Source organism: Diceros bicornis, chromosome X, assembly GCF_020826845.1.
Source record: "Diceros bicornis minor isolate mBicDic1 chromosome X, mDicBic1.mat.cur, whole genome shotgun sequence".
Classification (NCBI taxonomy): domain Eukaryota; kingdom Metazoa; phylum Chordata; class Mammalia; order Perissodactyla; family Rhinocerotidae; genus Diceros; species Diceros bicornis.
In genome coordinates this window covers 99194583-99202734 of record NC_080781.1, presented here as the reverse complement: position 1 = coordinate 99202734, position 8152 = coordinate 99194583, and positions in this window count along the sequence as shown.

The window sequence follows — 8152 nt, the reverse complement described above, 5'->3', positions numbered from 1 at the left end:
TGATGGGATATGATGTCCACCACGATGTCCAGTTTTTGGAGATAAGCCACTTCTGGACACTTGAGGTCTTTGTGTTAAATTGAGTAGAGCTGAGACACAGCAAGCCAGCCCCACTGAGAAAGCTTACCAGTGGCACTCTCCCAGGCTCTACACCTCTACCTCTCCAGATCCCACCTTCCTGACCTGCATAGACCTGCACTGGGACACTCTTGGGCTCCCAAGCCCCAGGCCTTTTGCTCTGACCCTGGAATTTCTCCCACCTCTCTGGCTTCATATGCAAGAGGCCTTCTGCTCTCTCCACACTCCCTTGTGAAGCTACCACACCTAAAGCGCACTCCCTGGTGTGGCTGGAGGAGCACTACCCACAGAAATGGGTGTGCAGGCCACAGGGCACTGTGCTTCTCAAGTTAGAATTTTCTGCTCCATCTGTCATGCTGTATGGGCAGGGCATGTGAGCCTGCATTCTTTGCACCTGGGTGCTCACCCTATTCAGTTTCTTCAAAACTGAGCACATGATCTTCTCTGTTTAGTCTACTTCACCTACCCAGGCCCCAGGTGCTTGCCTCTGTCCCCCAAGCCTTCACCTCCCACCAAGTTTGATTGGCTCTACCTTCAGAAAACATCCCGACTCTGTTCTTATCTCTCCATTGATCATGAGACCCCCGCCCTCCGGATCAGAGCATCTTGCTACTGAATTACTGCAACGGCTTCCCAACCTCTGGCCTCCCTAATGCCAGTGGTGGTCCCTCCAGCCCATTCAACACACTGCAGTCAGTGTGATCTTTATAAATCAATCCTGATGACCTCAGGAGCTTTTGATGGCTTTATTTAACTGTCAAATGAAATCCAAACTCTTTGGTCTAATGCTAAAATCTACATAGATGAGAAATGGCATGGAAACTGAAGTAAGAACCACCAGGGAGCCAATGAGTCCGTTGCTTTCTCTATTTCCTCCTAGGCTTCTCCTTGGAAAGGGCACCTACCCTGGGCCACACGGCTTTAAGGGACGGGACACTACCCCTAGCCCACAGAACAGGAGTGGTGTTCTCTGGCCCAGGGGACACCCAGGAGACCTCAACCAATGACAGACAAAAGAAAGGGTACATTAAGTAGAGGTTCTACAGGGGGTTGAACTAGATACCAACTCTAAAGGGTCAGTGAGTGCTAGTGGTTCACATTTGTGCAAATTAATAGCGGTCTTCTGAATATCCAATGACTCAACCCTAAAGAGCACAGAGCCATGAGGATTTGGCCCTTGTGGGTAGACTAGTTGGGGGCACCGTGTTTGGCCTGGGAGCCAGCTTGGAAACCAAGGCCATTGCCCTGGTCCCTGAGCTTTGGAGGTGGATCATTTGACTGTTGCTTTCGCTTGGCTCCGTTGCTCCCCCCAGAGTGTGAGGGGGTAAGGTGTAGGGCACAGGTTCCAAGGTGAGTGTGTACCTGGGGACTGGGAAGCTGGGGTGGGGAGGGCAGAAGGCAAGCTCTTTCAATAACCTTACCCTCCAAGGACATCAGTGCCTCTTCCAGGTGGGTCCCCAAGGGAAGAGACCTATACTCTTGAGGGAGAGAGGGGCTGGGTATATGGGAATTCAGGTGTTTGAGCACAGCCAGCTCCCCCTTGCATGATACCAACGTTTGGATCAATTGGGCCAAACACCCGTGGATGTCAAGGGAGTAGCTACCTCATTTCCTCCTTTCCTTTTTCTCATGTATCTCAGCCAAGGCTAACCAACACCCATTTAAGCACACCTAGCACATTCTCCCACTGTTTTAAGCAAGATAGCCGTCTCAGCAGGCATCCAGGGAAAGGGTGAGGGAGAGGGGTAAGGGGCAAGCTCTGGGGACTGTCAGGTGTGGATAGTCCACATTATCTCAGACGCACGTTGCCACCATCTTTCAAGCAGACTATGATCTGTTTATACCAGATGCCTAAGGCGTGAGGGGGTGGGTTACATTAAGCTTTTTTGGCATGCAGACCTGGGGCATGTGAGAAGAGGTGGGTCTTTGGATTGATTTGGCCGAACAGTAGACGGAGGGGGCAGTTTAAGAACAACTCAGGACCTTCTTTAGACAGAAGAGGGCACTGCAGGCTCTCAGTCTGGGGCTGCCCAGTGTGGATGTGAGAAGGGGGGCTCCAGTAGATGGGGCAGCTGTGCTCTGGATGGAGTGGGCGGCAGGGGTGAGGGAAGCAGAGAATGAAGCAGAACACCGTGGTGCAAGATGATTGTCCTAGGAGGTAGCCTCCCTGCTTGGTCAATAAGCGCAGCATGCCCTAGAGAGGTAGCTCAGCCCAGGGGAGTGGGAGGAGAGGAAGGTGAGCACCTGCCAGTGGCCTGTAATACCATGGAGGCAAGGTTAAAGGTGCTGGGAGTTGTTTCGCTGGGGGAAAAGAGGACCTGGGTAGAGGTTTACAAGGTGATTCTGGAAGAGAGTGAGACTCCAGGACTTAGGAGTGAGCATGCTAGATTACATTTTCGAATTGCATTTAATCGAAGGAGGAAAGATGCAGCAGGAGAATGAGAGCTGACACTGGACAGAGATGAGGAGAGAAGCCAGGACAGACAGGAAGAGGGACGAGGGTAATAAAGAACAGTGAGGACAGGAAGGAAAACTCTGCCCAGAGATAAGTCGTAGTTGATGTATCAACAGCACTGAAAACCTATTTGAACCATCACCTGCTCCACGGGCGAGTTGAGCCCAAGCCCATCCCCAGGTCTGTCAGGTCATCAGTGGCAAGCAGGATCCAGGCAGTGGCACCTACCCCATGAGAGTCACCTGCCCCCACACCTATTCCTCTTTGCAAGCAGGGATTCAGGGAGATTGGGCCAAGGGCTTCAGAGTTTAGGGACCCCCTAGATCTCCCTGTGAGGCCTCCCACCAGACTCAAAGTCAAATCTCTCCTTCTGTCTGAGCTGGAGTAGAGTTTCAGGGCCCCACAAGTTCACAAGCAGAGGCCCTAGCAACTGTGTCCTGTTCAGGTTCAGATGGGAGCATTATTACTCCCGTGAGAAGGAAGGGGCAGTGAGAAGAGGAGAAGGAGGAGCCAGGGATAGCTAGCAAAACTGCTTCCCTCTGGGTAAGAGACCTGGGAGCCACAATGTTGTGTGAAGCAGGCTCCCCGAGGACTTCACCTAGCCCAGCACCTGGCATGCCATAAGCACCCCATATTGTGGAGTGAAGGAACGAATGAGACGTTTTTATCATTGCTTCATTCATCTGTTTCTTGAGCACTGGAACTGTGATAGATACTAGAAAGGGAGAGACGTTGGAGCAGTGGGTTTCAAAGAGGGAGAGGGGGAGGGAAGGAAGTAGTTACCTCCACCACTTTTCTTGCCTTCCTGAGCTCATCAGGGAGTACTGTGATGGGAAATGGGGCTGAGGCCATCACTCCAAAGAGGGGATTTAGGCACCTTATCTGGAGGCTTCTTGTCTTAGTGCTGGCTACTATAACAAATACTGTAGACTGGGTGGCAACAACAGACATTTGTTCCTTATATTTCTGGTGGCTGGGAAGTCCAAAATCAAGGTGCTGGCCCATTGGGTTGCTGGTGAGAGCTCTCTTCCTGGCTTGCAGATGGCTGCCTTCTTGCCGTGTGCTCACGTGGTGGAGAGAGAGTTCTGGTGTCCCTTCCCCTTCATATAAGGGCACTAATCCCCTCATGGGGAGCCAGCTCTCATGAGCTCATCTAAGCCTAATTACCTCCCAAAGACCTCAGCTCCAAATACCACCACATTGGGGCTTAGGCCTTCAACATATGAATTTGGGGGGGACACAAATATGCAATCCATAACACTTCTCTTTCAATTATCCCTTTAGAGATGTGGGGATACTTTAGCTACGTTTTCATACTGATCCCTGCTAGCACATGAGGTGGCTCCTCTGGGAAGATAAAGTAGAAAAAGTTTCCCTTCCTCCAGGCTGCATCTCTATGCAAGGGCACATGGCTTGGTGAGGGGACTGTGGACTGCATCTCAGCTCCCACTTGCTCTTTCAGCTGGAAGCCCTCGGACAGGGCTCTGTGCTGGCCCTTTGTGGTCCCAGGATTCCACCAAAAGGGGTGGAATTGCCTGAGTGGCACTGAATGGCCTAGAATGAGGAGTGTGCCCTGGGCTTGGTGGGGGGCCCTGGCTGGCTGGCCCCGCTGGGGTTTGTTAACTGCATAATACAGCTTCCATCCTCTAAAGGCTTGTGAGGGGCCTGAAAGGCTGTAATAAATAACTGTGTTTATAGAAACCCCTGTCACTACATAGCAGTTTGCTGGGGCTTGTTCACAATAGCCCTGAATGCTGGAGTCTAGGCTGTGCCCTAACAGACGGGCCCATTTACTTCCCAGTTGTCATTCAGACAGTTATCCCCAATAGCACTTTGCTTTCAGAAGCATTGGGCTTGGAGTAGCACATTTCTCTCATTGCAGCTCAGCTTCTGGGCAATCAGCCTGCAGTGAAGCCAGCACGCTGAATCATGAAGGTCACGCCTGTTTCCATAGCAGCAGTGTGATGTAACACACAGAGGATAATGGGCCCTTGCTATGGAGCTGGTTACAGGCAGCTTTCAGCCAATAGAGAATAAAAATTTATTTGTGCACAGCACCGTACAGTTTACTATCTACTTTTAAATCCATGATCGTATTTGAATCCTGCCAGTGGAAGTGGGGGCCTGGGAGAAAGCCCCAGGAAGAAGAAACCCACTCTAGCACATGCTTATGCATTCAATTGCACTTGCACATTAAAACAAGAACCCACAGAAGCATGCTCGTACATTCACTCACACAAACACACTCACATGCTGACATATTCACTCATGAACACACTTGCACATGCTCTCACATTCTGACATAAACATGCTCACACACGGGTACATGCTCACACATTTCTCACCCACAAGCATGCTGGTGCATTCACACACAGACTCATACACTCACATTCACTCACATGTGGACGTGCTCACACATGGACAGACTTGTATATTCACTGAAACAAATGTGCTGACACAGGTATACACTCACAAATCACACGAGTAAGCTCACACATGAAAATGTTCACCCATTCACACTAACATGCTCGCATGTACATGCGTATTAACTTTGTCACACACAAGAACATGCTGACACACTCACAGACACAGTGACATACACTGACAAACTCACTCGGTCACTTGCTCACAAATATGCTCATATACACTCATATGCTCACACATTCACTCACACATGTGAACACATTGATCCATTCTCTCACACACAGACACACATAAAATCACATATTTTCTGACACTTGCACATGAACGTAATCACACATACAGACTCATAATCACTCCCACACAAACATACTCATGCATCTGACTACATGTATGAGCACATTCCTACATTCACTCACACACACGAGCATATTCACATTAACATGCTCGTGTGTACAGACATGCTCACGCATTCACTCACACACATAGATACACTCACATACAATCACGGGATACTCTCACACATTTGTTCAAACTAGGACATTAATATTCTCACTGACATGAACATGTTCATATATTAATTGACACACAAATGCAGTAACATATTCACTCACATACATGAACATATGTTAGCATGCACATTAACACACTTTTTTTTGTTTGTATATTGCGGTAACATTGGTTTACAACATTGTATAAATTTCAGATGTACGTCATCATACTTCTGTTTCTGCATGGATTACATTATGTTCTCATGTTCACCACCTAAATACAAATTACAATCCATCACCACACACATCTGCCTAATTATCCCTTTCACCCTCCTCCCTCCCCCTTCCCCTCTGGTAACGACCAATCCAATCTCTGTCTCTATGTGTTTGTTTGTTGTTATTATCCACTACTTAATGAGTGAGATCATACGGTATTTGACCTTCTCCCTCTGACTTATTTCCCTTTGCATAATACCCGCAATGTCCATTCATGTTTAATATAGTTGCATGTATAGTTACATGTTCACTCACATATATACCCAGGTTCACACATTTGCTTAATGAACATATTCACATTATAACATGATCATACACACAAAAACCTCACAAATTTAATCACACAAAGGAAAATGTTTACATAAATTCACACACATTCACCCCGACACACAAACGTGCTCAGACACTCATGGACACACTAAGATGTTCACATGGTCACACAAACATATTAATACATTCACTTGGATGAACTTGCTCAGAAATTAACTCACACATGTTGACACACTCACACCTTCACTTAAAATTGTACATTATCACGCTGACATACATGAACTTGTTTACATATCCAGTTGCCCACAGGAGAAAAACTCATACATTAACACCATCACACACAGAAACTTGCTCGTGTATTAACTCACATGCTTAACATGATCACATACACGCACATGCTCACACATTCACTTACAGACATGATTGAACACACTCACAAATTCATTCACACACAAACACAAACTTTCACTGGCATTTGCACATTAACACGCTCAAAACACAAACATGCTCACACTTTCATTCACATAGGCTCATGATCACACACGAGCATGCTCAGACATTCAGTCACACATGAACATACTTACATATTAATATTCCCAGGCACACGGACATGTTGACACATTCTCTCACTCACAAGTGCACACTCCCCTTTTCACTCCCAGTCATACGTAAACACACTCACACACATTCTCATGCATTTACTCACACATGGACATTATTGCGCACCCCACACTCACTTCCAACATTCACGCACACACACTGACACGTGGACACGCTCTCACATTTATTAAAAGACAGGAGCATGCTCACATGCTCTAACACAGTGGCTCATGCATGAACAAGTCCACACACACGAACAGATTTATACATTCACACAGTCTACATGCTCATAAACCCACATGCACATGCATTAACCAGTTCACACAGACAGGATCATATTCACTCATACAATCACACACAAACTCACATACACTCACACATTCACTCGCACTTACACATGAACTCACATGGACACACTCACACTATCACTTCCACACAAATGGACACACATTGAGTCACTCACAAACATGCTCATGTTCACTCACACAAATGAACATACACATTAACATGCCCCCCCACCAACATGTTTCCATATTCATTAATTCACTCACGTACACATGCTCCTATACTCGCTCATAGTTGCCTTTTAATAATATGCACACATATGGACATCCTCCTGGATTTACTCAGACATAAACATCTTTGTACATTCACTGAAACACAAATACACAAAAACACAAATACAAAGCACACATTCACTTACATAAGAACACACACAGATATGCTACATATTCATTCAAACACATGAACGTCTGCTCACATGTATATACTCACAGAGTCACTTGCACACAGACGTGAACATGTTCACATATACACACACGTTATCACAGAAACACACACTCATGCATCACTCACTGAAATAGATGGACACATTAACAAGTTCACACAAATGAACATGGTTACGCATTCACTCACAGATGAACATGCCAACATTAATGCACGTGCTCACAAATTCACCCATACACATGAACACACAGAAATACAAACTCACATTAACACTGTCACACATGAAGAGGCTCAATTCACCACCTCACACAGACGTGCTCACATACATCCACACAGTTCCACATTCACTCACATGAACATGCTCACGGATTTACTCCCATTCATAGACACACTCATATACACTGACACACACTCATTCATCCATTCAAACACACATATATACTCCAACTAATGTGCTTAGGCATTCAGTCACACACCCGAATGTGCCTCATGCACACACATTCAATATCACACCAAACATGGTCACAAATTCCTTCACACACATAGACACCCTCACACATAATCATTTGTACACACTCACATGTTAACATGCTCACATATACGAACATGGTCACTATTCACTCACATTCATAAGTGTATTCATCACATGAACACACTCAGATTCATGGACACACAAGAAAAGCTCATATACATGCACATACTCAAAAATTCACTAACATTAAAACATATTTACTGGCTCGCAGAAACATGCTCACAAATTTACTGACATCCATAGACACACTCATGTACAATCACACTCACACATTCACTCACTCACAGAAAAATGCTTGCGTGT